Source organism: Nicotiana sylvestris, chromosome 6, assembly GCF_000393655.2.
Source record: "Nicotiana sylvestris chromosome 6, ASM39365v2, whole genome shotgun sequence".
NCBI lineage: Eukaryota > Viridiplantae > Streptophyta > Magnoliopsida > Solanales > Solanaceae > Nicotiana > Nicotiana sylvestris.
Window position 1 is genome coordinate 15,965,264 of NC_091062.1, and position 16,722 is coordinate 15,981,985.

The following is a 16,722-nucleotide window of genomic DNA, read 5'->3' on the forward strand; positions in this document are numbered from 1 at the left end:
AAAGGTGGTAAATGCCACACCACTAGTCTTAAGAATCCCTGCTGTACGGAGCATCCGCTGACACTTATCAAAAAAACCCTAGGCATCCTCACCCACAACACCACTGAATAACGGAGGCTAGAGTCTACCAAACCTCTCAAGACGACAGTGCTCATCATCCGGCATAACTGGCACAACAAACTCCTGAGCTAGTGCAGCCGGCTGAGCTGGAAGTGCCACCGGTGTCTGTAGTCCCTGCACTACCTGCTCAAGTGTGCGAGTAGTAGGGGTCTGACTGCCTCCCCCGGCCTGTGAAGTAGCTGTGGTTGTAGTGGCTAAAACTTCATGAGTCAAGCCAGTGCAAACTGATAAGATCTGTGCCAAGACCTCCTGAAGACCAGGAATCACGATGGGCACAACTGGTGCCTGAACTAGTGCTGCTGGAGCATCCATAGCTGGAGCCTGATCTGGATCTAGGGCAGCTAGTGGACCTACAGGTAGTTCCCTCGCTGCTCTGCCTCTGCCACGACCGCATCTACGGCCTCGGGTGGCCTCAGTGGGTGGAACTGGTGGTCGTCTACCTCGTACGGTAGCTCGCTTCCTCACCATCTGTGAGAGAATGGAATAACAGAAGTTTAGTACTCAGACCAACAAGTTCGCACGACAAGAGTTTCAAGAATATGAAGTTTTTTCCTAAAAAGGTTCTATAGCCTCTCGAGGATAAATATAGACGTCTCCGTACCGATCCGCGAGACTCTACTAAACCCGCTCATGACTTGTGAGACCTATGTAACCTAGGCCATGATACCAACTTGTCACAACCCAATTCCCGAACCCGGTCGTAATGGCGCCTCTCGTGAAGGCAAGGCCAACCAAACCAAACAGAACACCTCTTTTAAACAGTTAAATATCATAAATAGTGCTAAAGCATGATATAATATCCATAATTTGCGGAATTAATGATAACCTCAGTAAGAACCATTCCGACACAGCCCAAACCGGGGTGTCACAAGTCATGAGCAACTAAGAAATCTGGATACAAGTCCACTGAACACTAATTCCGATACAATAGTTCTAAAAACATGAAAATGATAAGATAAGGAAGGCTTGGGGCTGCGAACGCCAACAACTACCTCGTAGTCTCCGAATCACTGCCTGAATTGGGAGAATCAACACTCAGGAGCGGACTCTGTGATGCCTGAATCTGCACACATGGTTCAGGGAGTAATGTGAGTACTCCGACTCAGTGAATAATAATTATAAATAATGGCTGAAAGTATGAAAACACGTAAAGGTACAAAGCAATTCCATATCAAGCAGTAAAATCACTTAAAACAGTAAATCAGTGAAGAAATCAAATGATATTCATTTTTAAAACAAGTAAAACAGGTAATTTAACAAGTAAATAACAAATAAAAAATCCGCCCCTCGGGCATAGTATCAATCGCTCAGAACAGTATTAGCCCATCGGGCTCACTCTAAGTATAGTATCAGCCCCTCGGGCTCAGTATCAATCACTCAGAACAGTATCAGCCCCTCAGGCTCACTCTTAGATCATAATGGGTACCCGTGCTCACTGTGGGTGTGCAGACTCCGGAGGGGCCCCTTACGGCCCAAGCGCTATATCAAGCCACCTCGTGACATCATCACTCGGCACTCGGCCTCACATCACTCGGCACTCGGCATCACATCACTCAAGCCACCTCATGGCATATAAAGTATCTCAGGCCCTCGGCCTCACATCACTCAGCATATCCTCACATATGGCCCTCGACCTTACTTAGTCTAAAAATCATCACAAGCCCCTTGGGCATTAGTAAAACATTAGTTCTCAACCCAAAACATGATGTAGAAATATCATTTAAGTTTCAAATATGAGTAAAAGTGGTTGAGTTTGTAAAACAATAGATATTAACAAGACTGAGTTCAAATAATAAGTCAAGTAGTGAGGAAACAATAATAAAAATCCCCGAAGGGTTCAAATAGTTGGAACGAAGCCCAAATATGGCAATCAGCCTAAATCATGATGATAACAAATGAATTTCAGTTAAATACGCGGTAAAATCATCAATCGGGACGGACCAAGTCACAATCCCCAGTAGTAAAAGACCCCACGCTCATCATCCAGCACGTATCTTGCCTCAATATAGCACTACGATGTACAATCCGGGGTTTCAAACCCTCAGGACATCATTTACAATCATTACTCACCTCGAACCGGCTAATTCTCTAGCTCGCGACGCCTTTGCTCCTCGAATTGGCCTCCACGCGTGTCGAATCTATCCAAAATCAGAACGAATACATCACAATATGCTAAGGGAACAAAGCCCAATCGAAAACATTCGAAAAATATCAAAAATCCCGAAATTAGCAAAACCCGACTCCCGTGCCCACATCTAGGAATCGGGTAAAATTTACATTTTCAGAATCCTCATACCCTCATGAGTCTAACCCACACCAAAATTATCCAATTCCGATACCATTTGGTCCTTCAAATCATCATTTTACATTTTTGAAAGGTTTCACAATTTCCTTCCCAATTTCCATCCCAAATCACGAATTAAATGATGAATTCAGTGATAGATTCATGTATTCTAACCAAATCTGAGTTAAAATCACTTACCTCGATGAATTTCTTGAAAAACCTTCAAAGAATCACCAAAATCCGAGCTCTCTAGGTCAAAATATTAAATAAAACCCAAAACCTCGTATTTATAGAGTACCCCTCATATTTCAGCCTCCGCGGGCCACACCAAATCGATCACGGTCCGCACAAGCCAGTGCGGTCCGCGCAAAAACAACCGCGGCCGCACAGGCCTTCCTCTGCAGTGACAGCCTTTAGTATTTTGGCCATAATGTTTTTTACAAATGTCCAAATTGCAATATCTTTATCTTTCTGAAAACAAGACACAAAGGTCTACAACTTCTGTTTTTGAATCATCTCGAAATTCTTTGTATATCAAAAGATATGAGCTTTCAAAGTAGGACCAGCGAATCGTTCCCCACCGCGGCCGCACACCATTTGTGCGGTCCGCATGACACCTACCGTGGCCGCACTTCTTTTTGTGCGGTCCGCACAGAACATACCACGGCTGCACTTCTTTTTGTATGGACCGCACGGGTGGTTTCCGAAGCCTGCAACCCTCCTGGACCTGCTACAACTATGATTTTCGCCCTAAAACATCCCGGAACCTACCCGGGACCCCCGAAACTTCAAACTAATTGTACCAACACATCCCATGACATCGTTCAAACTTGGTCAACACTTCGGAATGCTTATAAAAACATCAAATCACCAATTTAATATAGGATTCAAGCCTAAGAACTCCAAGAACCCTTAAATTATGCTTTCGCTCAAAAAGTCCATCAAATCTCGTCCAAATGAGTTGAAATTTTGCACACACATCCCAAATGACACAACAAAGCTACCACAACTCTCGGAATTCCATTCCGACCCTTATATGAAAATCTCTCCTATCAACCAGAAATTGCCAAAATATCAATTTTGCCAATTCAAGCCTAAATCTTCTCTACAACTCCAAAACCCATTCTGATCGCACTCCTAAGTCACAAATCAGCTCCCGAATCTAAACGAACCATCAGAACTCACATCCAAGCCCTCTAACTCATAAGTCAACATCCGGTTGACTTTTCCAGCTTAAGCCTTCTTAATAGAGACTAAGTATCTCATTTCTTACTAAAACCACATCAAACGCAAACCAATCAACTTGACCACATAAAACACAGATAACGAAGCATAAAGAAGTAAAAATTGGGGAAACAGAGCGGTAACTCATGAGACGACTGGCCGAGTCGTCACATTTGGTAAAAAAAAGTATCGTATTGGTTCAGGTACTATTCACAAGAATAGTGTGACACTATTGATCATCAATACTAACACTATTCACAATAGTGAAGTACTATTTATTAATAGTGATAGTACTGTTCACCAATAGTTATTGTGAAGAAATCCCTCCACAAAATGCTCTAAAAATCGCCTAAGACCAAGTGGGAAATGAGGGAAATAAAGTTAAGTCTCGTAATAAAAAAGCTCTCGCACCATAAAGCTAAGTCTTGTTCGCAAATGCGAAGGTCGAAAATGCAACAAAACCATCGCAAATGCGACCAAAAATTTAGCAAATGCGAAGAGGGGCAGGTTCGCAAAAGCGGCATGATCTTCGTAAATGCGAAATTCTCAGTGCCTTCCCAACTTCGCAAATGCGAAAGGTTCCTCACAAATGCAAACAAAACTTCACATTTGCATTGAGGAACCAACCCCAAAAAAACAAAAAAAAACATAAAACTGAAGTCCTTCCACCCCTCCAAACGCGTCTGAAACTCACCCGAGCCATCGGGGCTCTACGCCAAACGTCCACACAAGTCTAAAAACATCAAACGAACTCGCTCGCATGATCAAAACACCGAAATAACAACTAGAATCACGAATCGGAGGCCAAAATGCATGAATTAAATCATGAAACTCAAAAACTTCTAAAACGCTTCCGCGCGTCCGATTCAGATCAAATCAACTCGGAATGATGCCAAAATTTGCGTGTAAGTCATAAATCACTATACCGAACTACTCCCAGGTTTGGAATCCCAAACAGACCTCGATAACACCAAAGTCTACTCAAAACAAACTTAAAGAACTTGGAAAACCTTCAATGCGCCAAATTTCAATATTAAGCGTCGAAACGCTCCCAGGTCATAAAAAATTAAAAGCACATATGGGGAGTCTTAATGTGATGGACAAAATCTCATATTTAAATTAAATAATCATACCGATATTTTAAGACCTTGAAAAGCGCTATCAATAATTCCTCGACTTGCGTGCGCAATTCGTATAATTTTCTGGAACGTTTTTATGTAAAAAAATGGATTAAATTATGAACTAGAGCTATAAAAAGTCAACTGAGTTGACTTCGGTCATTATTTTAAGCAAACGAACCTGGATAAAAGTTTTGACTATTCCGGTAGTTCCGTATCGTAATTTGGTACTTGGTCATATGCCCGAAATCAAATTTAGAGGTCCCTAGATCAAATTATCGCCATTTAATGGAAACTAGAAATCTAAGGCTAAAGATTTCTTAAGTTTGACCGGAGATTTGACTTTTGGATATCGGGGTCACAATCCAGTTCTGAGAATTTTCATAGCTTCATTATGTCATTTATGACTTGTTGCAAAATTTGAAGTCAACCGGACTTGATTTGATAGGTTTTTGAATCTAATATAGAAGTTGGATGTTCTTAGTTTCATTAGGCTTGAATTGGGGTGTGATTCACGGTTTTAGCATTATTTGATGTGATTTGAGATTTTGACTAAGTCTGTATCATGTTTTAGGACTTATTGGTGTATTTTGTTGAAGTCCCGAGGGCCTAGGGTGGATTTCGGAAGGTTAACAGATATAAAAAGACTGTTGAATTTTCTCTTTGGACAACTGCTGATTTTCGGGAGATTTTCAGAGAAAACAACGGGGTAAGTGTTCTTAACTTAATTTTGGTTAGATTACCCGAATCTATTATTAGTTTTGGTATTAAATCTGTGAATTTAGTTGGAAGAGTTTGAAAACCCTCTCGAATAGATTTGAGGATTTGAGGGTCGAAATATTATCGAAATTTAGTAATTTTGGTGTGGTTAGACTCGGGGTTGGATGAGGTTTCATATTTCGCAACTTTCGTCGAATTCCTAGATGTGGGCCCCACGGGCAAATTTTTAGTGCTATTTCGGATTTTAATGGAAAATGTAGAATTTCATATGGAACTAATTCCTACAATTTTTATTGACTGAATCGAATTGTTTATGACTAGATTTGAGAATTTTGGGCACGAATTCGCGAGGCAAGGGCTTGTTGGAATTTTGAATTGGTTGCAAAGCGAGGTAAATGTTTGGTCTAACCTTAGTTTGAGGGATTAGGAGTTGTGTCCTATTTGTTATGTGTTATTTATTGAGTATGACATATAGGCAAGGTGACGAGTATCTATACGTTGGTGTCAAGCATACACATGAGTCTTATACTTTGATTAATGTGACTCCGTTTCGTATTGTATATGCTCTATATGATAATTTCTATTAAGGAATATGACTTGTGGAAGTATTATTGTTAATTGAACATGGTAGAGCATTGACTCAAGTTGAGAATTTAATTGTTGAATATTATAGAGCATTGACTCAAGTTGAAAATTGAATTATTGAACATTGTAGAGCATTGGCTCAAGTTGTGAATTGAGTAGTGAAGTAAACGTGAAAGAAGAAACGAGAGAGAGAATCATGATATTGTCTCCCTTGCAGGGATGTCATTGTTTTGATATTGTTTCCCTTGCCGGGATTTGACTGTTGTACTATTGTTCCCTTGCCGGGATTTTATTGTGATTTCACTTATTTCCTTGCCCTTATTTCTTGTGATTGTTGTTTGGGTGAGGAAGAGTATTAAAGCATGAAGGGTGATGTCGTGTATGATTTTGTGAGGAAGAGTGTAAAGCACGAAGGGTGATGTCATGCCGCACGATGTACAGTTCTGTGCCGATTATATTGATTTTATGGTGAGGATGAGAGTAAAAGAACGAAGGGTGATGCCGTGCAGTTTATATTGATTCTTATGGTGAGGACGAGAGTAAAAGCACGAAGGGTGATGCCGTGCACTTGCCCTTGATTTTTCCTGATTCTAATTGGGTTATGTTGTCATTTACGTTTATTTACCGATTTTCTGTTGTTACTTGATTTTATTTCGATGTTATAGATTCCCTTACCTATTTTCCTTGTGTTTGTTGTTTGGGCGAGGAAGAGTGTAAAGCACGAAGGGTGATGCCGTGTATTATTTCGGTGAGAGAGTATTAAAGCACAAAGGGTGATGCCGTGTATTGTTTTGGTGAGAGAGCGTTAAAGCACGAAGGGTGATGCCGTGCACTTTCTGTTTGCTGTGTTTACTTGTTATTAACAATTCAAGTGTATTAACTATTTAGATCCCTTTACTGTTGTGGTCCTTTGTGTTGGAATCCATAGTGTTTACAATACCTCGCCATATTTTTTTTATAGGTTCAATACTCCAAATTTCAACAATTGTTACATTTTTAACTCAATTGATTTCTTAACAAAAAATTTTCTTAAACTATTTGAGATTGTACTTTACTTAAAAAGGAATTTCTACTATTTTTGATTTATTGATTTCTCGTATTAAAAGTAATCATTCATTCGATATTTTACTTTTATTGAAAAGGGTATTTTCTTTATCAAATGATTTCTAAAAAATAACTTCATCTTTTCTTGTTGATTTCCTAATTGGGTTGGAAGCTATACTCCACTTTATGTTAAGTGGATGAGGCTTCTTGAACATTCTTAATTGTATTGGGTTATGGAACCTATGAACTGAGTAACATGAGAATATGATTGTGCAATGTTAGACAGAAATATATGGGCACGAGGTGCCGTGAAAATATGAAAGTGGGCTGAGACCTATATTATTTATGATTATGAAATGAGACATCACAAGGTGACCTTTACTCGAATGAATTATATTCAAAAAATGCTTATTCGAAAGATTTATATTTGAAGGACTTGATTAATTGATTGCACTTGTATTAATTATCTATTGAAGAACATTTATGGTCTTCTTGTTGCTTGCTATTTATATCACTGGTTGATCATTGTTGCCATCATTGTTATCTGCTTCCTATTATTTTTGTACGCTATATTGCACAGGTTTATTTGGTAGTCTGGTCCTAGCATCGTCACTACTTCGCCGAAGTTAGGCTAGGCACTTACCAGCATATGAGGTCGGTTGTGCTGATACTATACTCTGCACTCTTTTGTGAAGATCCCAGTGCTGTAGACTTCAGACTGTAGTGAGATTGTTGTTTCTTGTTCATCAGGCGACCCGAGGTAGTCCTGCAGGCATCCGCAGGCCTTGGCGTCACCTCCTATCTTTTCCTTTATCTTGTTTCCTTTACTCATTTCAGAAACAGTGTATATTTTATCTTTCAGACTTTGCATGTAGTATTCTTAGACCGCATGTGAAGCTGTGACACCAAATTCTGGGTAGAGTTGTATTTAGACTTCCGCGGCTTTGTATTAAGATAAATTGTCAGATTTTGTCTTCCGCTTAATTATTTTCGCTATTTGCATGATATCTACCCATCACTGATAATGGTTTAAAACTGGAAAAGGTTAAGTAATTAGAATAATTTGGCTTGCATAGTTTTCACCAGTAGGCACCATCACGGCTCTCGAGGGTGGGAAATCCAGGTCGTGACACTTAATTAGGGGAATGGGGATCTAAAAAGCAAAATGATCGGTCGGGTCGTTACAATGCAAATAGCTCGCCGAATTCATTATTTATTTTTTCTAATAAGTATATACAGATTATACAGTATTATATATATATATATATTATACAAGAATTGTACCTATATTATGTATTCACTTAAGTGGTTGGATGGAAGGTTATTTTGGCTAATTCTTCTAAAATAAAAATTAAAGGCTTGTAGTTTGGCAGAGATAGGTGGTCCAGCCTCAAAACTCTAGTTGGTCCCTATAATATTTGGTGTTAAATTGGATAGGCCTAGCAAAAACATTGATTAGGCATTATATTGCACTGAGTTGCCAATTTGATAATATCAGAGTAATATTTCTAACTTTCCAGATATTTGTATACATTAATAATAGTTGAGGTATAAACAATATTAGATATGCAAAGTTTTATTATACCTAAGAATGCTATTTTTCTCTTGTAGAGAAAATATCAAATGAAGTACTATTACTTGAGAAAGCCTTAACAGCATAACTCTTCATTTATGAAACTTGTTAAAAAAATATAATAAAATTAAATTTTTTCCTATTAGTTAATAGGTTAAGTAGGTAGATAACTGACTTTCTTAAATTAGGTTGATGACAATAAAGATTGTGTATTTACTACTTGTAAGCTGCAAACGCATATATATATATATATATATATATATATATATATATATATGAGTGAGCACGTAGTTTAAGAAAAAATGAAGACTTTGAAATTTGTGGTACTAAATAAGTCAAAAAGGGGCCCAGAGTATTTGTGTGGTTCTAAAAGCTTCTCATTAAAGGTAAAATTATAAGTTTAAGCTAAAATGTTTCCAAATTTAGAAAAGGGTCATTCTTTTTGGAACGGACCAAAAAAGAAATAGATTCGCATAAATTGAAACGGAGGGAGTATATATATATATATATATATATATATATATATATATATATATAAAGAGATAGCAATAGAAACGTGAGGTGACACCTCTCTTTGGCCAAGAAACTCAATTACTATCTTTTTTCTCCTTTTTTTGGCTTTTCCTCTCATTTTCTATTATATTAAATGTCTTATTTTCTTTGTTCCAACGTGAACAATGTAAAACGTTGCAACAATTCAACTAACGGTTACAACGATTGAATTGATGTTAAAATGGGTCATTAAAGTTGCATAAGTGCCTTTTGGATTGCAGAATAGTCTTTTCATATTCCAAGCTTAAGTTTTAACTCCCACAAATTTTTTTTATCCGATAGTTTGTACATTATTCTGTTGAGTCAAATGCATCTAAAAGTCTAAAACAACTCACTGCATTTCTTGAGAAAAAATCTACATTTGAAGATCTGAAAAATTGGAAGAAGATAAGGCAAGAGCTAAAGAAAAGAAGGCGCTTTCTTATAGTAAGTCGCCTGCTTAGCAGAAAAAAGACAACTGGAGCGAAATTGACATGGGTTTACTTACTACATCATCTACATCTATTTTTAGTGCAGCGTTTTGTTTATAAATCCAAATGTAAGACTGTTATGAGTTGTTCTATATTTTACCCTCATCAGTACTTCACCAACGAGCAGTTTATGGAACTATAATAATATAGAGGTAATAATGTATCATTTTATTGATTTGATTTTTTTTTTTTGACAATTGAATATGTCGATAATATTTGGTTACTTATTTTTTAATATCCTACTCTATGGAAGATATTGCAAATATGTTGACACTGTCATCAAACATCTATAGACGATGCAAACCCGATAATTAATAAATATGATATCGTGAGAGATGTAGTAGCAAGGAACTTTACCAAGTCAATAGAGTAACTTACTCTTGCAACAACTTTGTTCTGCCTGCAATATTTGGATTATTTGTAAAGGGCTATATATGGAGTGGAGAGAATAATTACACTAAGGTTATATTGTTAAAATTATATTTTTTTGTTGCATTATTTTTTAGATGCTGAAAGATAAATAATTTAATGTTCAGGTTTGCCGGTTAGGAATTATTTATATTCGTTATTTATGTAAATTGAATTAAAATTTTATGCCATTTGTAGTTAATCTTCTGTTGCTTCCCTAATTTTATTCTTCTTTTCCAATTATTTCACATAGCTACTTTTCGATTTAAAAATATATTGCTACCTAGCAAAGCTTTTGTTCATTAGTTAACTCCCCCCATTTGATGCCTATTATGCGCGAAATATTGTAGAAGATTGGCTATAAGTGTCTTCATAAAAAGGGTCCTATTCTTATGAGGTTTAACCTACTTTAAGTGTCTGCCTTTGTTATCTAAGAAGAATTTCACAACATGTATGTTTGGCGCAGTATTTGATTATGAGTCAAGGCCAATAAATTGTGTTAAAGCGAGAGTGAAGAAAAAGAAGAGAGAGAGAGGAACAGAAAACTCCATATTTTAAAGTTCTAAAAAGGAAGAAGGGTCGGATGAATAAGTACTCAAGTAAAAGAGAGATACATTTAGTTGATTCTTTTTTTCTTCAATTTGTTTTTTCATTTTTCTATCATTCTCTTATTACTTTTTTTATTAATTTTTATTTGAGAGAATTAAAAAAAACTGTCAACTTTATACAATATATGTATGAGTAATTAACAGTTAAAAAAATTTAAGAAACAAGGCCTTAGATAAAGAAAAGAAAGCAATCGATATTTTAGATTTACATTCCCAGATTTTTGTCTTATCATTTTTTCTCTTTTTTCATTAGTTCCTTGTTTCAAAAAAGATTGTGTTTTTCTATTTCAAGTTACATATATTGATATAAATGATTTTAAATGTATTATTTCAAAACCAGGGATATTCACAATTTGTCCCGTTAATTTTTTAATATATAAGATCTAAAAATAAATCATGAAAAGATTTTACTGTCAAAAAATCTCATATAGCAGTATTTTAAGAGAATCATGAAAAGAGAGAAAAGATGGTAAAATCATGTAAACATAGTTGATTAGTAAACTTTATTTGGTTATAGAAATTATAGCATTACTCTTTTATCATTTTTTTATATTTTTATAACCGCGCGAAGCGCGGGTAAATACTAATATATATATATAAGGTCCTCTTCTGTGTGCATAAAAAACTCAGCTAAATAATCCCTCTACTATATTATACATCTTTCTTTTGTGCCTTTCTTCGTTGTTTTACCATCCTATTTGGAGTTCTCATATTTGTAAGTGGACTAGTGCCATTTTTGGTTTGTTTTAATTTTAACTCTATTATATAACTAAATCTCAACAACGTTGTTTGGGTCAGCAAATAATACTCCCTGCCTGTTAAGTATCCAATGGCTCAAGCAATGCTAAAACCAAATCAAGAGGTAATTTTTTATTTATGTGAAATTTTGAGAATTCAGTTCAAAATCTTAAGATATTAGTTGAAGTGATCTAAGATATGATAAACTCTTTTGGAAATTTTTTTACAATTAATGAGGGACAAATGCATTTCTCTAATTAATGCACTCTCGCATGTGTAACCTAGCTAATTCTAGTGTTTACATGTGAAAATTTTGTTTTACATATAAATTTATGCTCCGCGTTGAAAGTACTGAATTCAGCTGAATCCGGCACTCGCTTGTTGCATTCGCCCCTGATTGTTATGACTCGACAGGTTGAATTAAGAGAGAGAAGCCGAGAGCGATAAATAAAGAGAAATCAATTATGCAAAGTTGCAAACGACACAAAAGTTTGATTTTGATACTATGTGAAAAAATTTGAGCATCCAACCAAATTCTTAAGGTGATGGGTGGAATGGTCTAAGACGCCATATATAAACCCCTTTGAAAAGCCTTTTTACAATCAGTACAAGGGATAATTGTTACCCCGGTATGTTGAAAATATAATTAAGTAAGCAATTTCGTGCCTTCTTTAACAACTTAAATTTTTAAATAATAACGTAATATATTTCAACAGACAAAAAAATATTTTTGTAATATAGATTAAAGTCTGATACTTTACAATACAACAATAATTACGCATCAGCCCCAAATAAAGTTATGCTCTGCAATATAAATTCTCACTTTTTTTTTTTTTTTCAAACTCAACTCATATCATCGTCATGCAAAAATTTTGTTACTTTAATATGATAAAAAATTATTTTGTAAGTTTATTAGTGAACAAAATAGGTGACCATAGGTGAAATATATCTAAGATGTTCGTGTGCACTATAGTAAATATTCAACTTATATAGCATGACTAAAGACAAGTAACTTTTCACCAGGCTGTTATTGCTGAGGAAGTTGGTCGTGTTAGAGTGCACACTTTAAATAGTCCTAACCAATTAAATGTCATCTCTACAAAAGTGATAAGTTTTACAAAATAGCAAGAAGTAAATTAAATCTGATTATTTAATTTAAGAATTGTTTTAAATGGCGTCTTTCACATTCACAAAAACACATTTTAATTTCCTTGTACAAGGCATTGGTTCTAGGACAAAAACTCGAGAAAATTGAGAAAGATGACAATGCACAACTTGTTATCATCAAGGTAAGTATCTTTTTTTTTTCCTTTAATCATTTTTCTTTTTCTTTTTCTATAATAGGTTAGAAGTTAGTGACTTATGAAGGGGACCTTGGAGCAACGGTAAAGTTATCTCCGTGTGATCTATAGGTCAGGGGTTCGACCGTGAAATTAGCCATTGATACTTGTATCAGAATAGGCTTATGGGATACTTCGTGCACTAGGCTGTCTTTTTAGTCAGAGGTTAGTGATTTACGATTTGAAACTCAATTTCTAATGGGTACACCGCTTTACCCTTCTTTACTTAACTAATATCAATTTTTTTGTCTACAACTGAGTTTGAAATTTTCAAATTGTCATATTTAGCCATTTTTTAATATTGGGTTTCATGATGCAAAATATATAGGGAGCTGCCAGAGCTTTTTCTGCTAGTGGGAACTTGAAATATTTTTATGATGGCAGAAAGACAAGTAACTATCTTCTTTTTTTCAATTTTTTGGGGTGACAAAATATGTTTAGTTGTATACTCTAAAACTATTAAATTATTCACTGTACAATCTCTTAGCGGATTCTTGCATTGAAGGTATTTATAGAATGTATTGGCTTTGCTACCACATTCATACATACAAGAAACCACAGGTACAGATTGCGTGTTGCTCCTCTACAATTCATTAATTAGTAGTATATGATATGGAAAAAAAATGGAGATATCATCGATTAGGTTAATTTCACATATGGTTATTTAACTTTATTTACCATAATAGTAAAGTTGTAAAATAATTTTTTATCATACTAAGTAATTGAATATTATCCATTATGATAGTAGCGTCACAAATTATTTTTTATCACATCAAAGGAACTAAACATTACCCCATTATAATTGTAAGGTCACAAAATTATTTTTTGTCATAATTTTTTTTAATAATTTTACGCATTATAATAGTAGTAAATTTATCCACTACAACAATAATGTTACCTTGATGGATAGGTTTGTTGACAGTCTGTCATATATAGTTAGTGGATAAAGTTTAGTTATTTTATTGGTAGAAAAAATCCATGAGTTACTTTAATGTGAGAAAACACAGTTTTGACTTTACTATTACTGGGTAAGATTTGTTGATCAGTTTACAAATAGTTAATAAAGATTAGTTATTTTAATGTAACAAATGTAATTTTATCAATTTATTGTTATAAATAGTAAAAGTCGAATGATCATATGTAAAATTAATCCGTCATAGAGAATTTTCCCTTTCTAACTGTTGATATACTATATGTTGCTCTTGTTCATGGAATGTGTACGGGGGAGGTGGATCTTTAATGGTGTCAATGAAGTTCTCTGTTGTCACTGAAAAATCTGTTAGTATACACATACATGCAATTCTGACTTTAATATCATATGGAGGAGATTTTCATAGTATCCAAATTTTATTTCATTGATACCATAGTATTTTTCGACTCCTGAAACAAGATTAGGATACCATCCAGACTGTGGCTTCTCATATATGCTTTCACGACTTCCTGGTCGACTTGGTAAGCATTCAAATAGCGCGCGCGTGTCACACACATATATATCAAGAATTTTTAAATTATGGGCACTTAATTATATTTAATTTGAAAATTACTACTGTGGGTGCTCAATTAATATATTTATATTAATTATTAATTTTTCTATATAAGTAAATAGTGTGTGGCTGCAAAAGTAATGGGTGCTCATGCACCCATAACTAAATACATAGATCTGCCATTGTATATGTGTGTGTTTAAAGTGATTATAAAATAATCCCTTTTTCTTCTAGGAAAAAGGTCCAAATTTACCGATCTACTATATGAAAAACTTAATTTATCCTCTATTATATATACTTAGGGTTCATTTGGTAGAGTGTATAAGAATAGTGTTGAATAACGTGTATTAGTAATGTACAGATTAATAATGTATGGGTTAGTAATACAAGCAGTACTAATGCAGAGATTATTTCTTAACCACTATGTAGTGTTGTGCATTAAAAATTAAAATACATTGCATAATTTTTTTAAAAATTAATTGTTTACAAAAATGCCCTCCATATTCTTTAGTTTTAAGGGACTTTAAGGACAATTTTATCCTTAACCATGCTAATGCATGCATTAATAGCCTTGGCATTGCTAATACCATAGTTTGCTACGTATTAGTTAAGTATAGGATAATACCAAATAGGTTGTATAACTAATACTTGTATTAGTAATATATAGGTTTGTTAAAAACGTGTACCAAATAAGGGATTAGTAATATCAAAGCTAATACATGCATTATTTTCTCTAATGCATCCAACCAAATGATCCCTTAAGGGTTACTCAATCACTTAAATTTAGCAAATCCTCTTGTATTTTTCCTTGACCTTAATAGATGACCAACATGGACTAGATAGATCGATTTCACGTGTCAAAAAACTCTAGAAAAACGGTCCAAATTTGCCCATCTACTTTCAAATATTGTTAAGGTATGAGGCAAAAATGAGAATTTGCTAATAACAAAGATATGAATGAACCTAAAATATAACGGACGATAAAATTAAGATATTTGTATAATGAGATACTAGTATTTTTGACTATTTTGTATTTCTTATATGATGAACTAAGGAGGGATTGTTGATATATTCAAGTGACAATGTGTATACGTAGGAGAATACTTGGGCTTAACAGGGGCAAAACTGAAGGGTAAAGAAATTGTTAGTGCTGGACTTGCCACTCATTTTGTTCCTTCCGATGTCAGTTCAAGATCATTTTTCTCTAAACTTTTTCTTTTCTAGTTTCAACTGATAACCAAAATAGAGATGTTTGTTAGCCTTGACTTTGTAGTACATACTTTTTGCTCCTTCTTTGAGTATACATGGATGTATTTAAGTTATATGCACGAAGAGTGTAAAGAATTTACACTATCAGTGTAATTTATAGCATGTTATAAGGGGAGTCTTGGAGCAACGGTAAAGTTGTCTCACGAGTTCGAGTCATTGAATCAGCCACTGATACTTGAATCAGGATAGACTGCCTACATCGCACTCCCTTTGGGTGCGACCCTTCCCTGAACCCTGCATATATAAACACAGGATACTTTGTGCACCAGACTGCCGTTATTTTGGTTATCATGCATATTAGGCTTGATATGAAAAATTACACGCGTTATGTAGGTCAACTTAACCTGATAGCCAATACAAAGAACATAAAATCTATATTAATTTAATTTCTTAGTCATCTTTAAGTATTTTGTGTTTCTATGAATGTTAGAAATTGGTTTGCTTGGAGAAGAGAAGGCTATCAGATCAGCCATTCAAGAATTCTCAACAGAAGTTGAGATAGATGAAAGAAGTATCATGAACAAGTAACACATTTATATTAATTTAATGCAATCTTTATTTATATAATCTTTTGATATGAACTGAGATATATATGGATTATATATATTTAGGCTTTCCATAATCAATGAGTGCTTTTCCATGGATCGGAGGACATTATGAAATCATTTGTAAGATAATTCTTCAGTCTTAATGCACGTTATGATGATAAAAAATGTAGTAATTATTTTTATTTTTCATCTGGTCCGATACCCGCATTGCGGTTCGACTAAATCCGGATTCGTGCTGGGAAGTCTCATATTGAGGGGTAAAGCTCTCTCTAACAAAGGCAACTTCATACCCAGGGCTCAAACCCGAGACCTATGATTAAAGATAAAGGAGTACTCACCACTGTCACGACCCGGATTTTTCACCCTCGGGAGTCGTGATGGCTCCTACTAATGTGAGTTAGACAAGCCAATTATTAGACAAATTACCCTTTTATCAATTTTTATTCTCTTTAATATTATATAAAACAATAATGTATGAACAACAAAAATTTAGAATAAGCGGAATAAAGCAATAAAATATCTGAATATGTGTCTATTACAATAGCTTAAACTTTAATTACCCAGAACTGGTGTCATAGTACCACAGATGGTCTAAGACTGCTAAATACAATGTCTAAAAATAAAAGACACACTGTTT

The 16,722-nt window shown here is 34.9% G+C and overlaps 1 pseudogene; it reads left to right on the forward strand.

Annotated features, from left to right (window-relative positions):
• The first annotated feature begins 11,535 nt into the window (after positions 1-11,535).
• The window catches only part of LOC104214194 (3-hydroxyisobutyryl-CoA hydrolase-like protein 5), a 51,302-nt pseudogene continuing 46,115 nt past the window's right edge, over positions 11,536-16,722 (forward strand).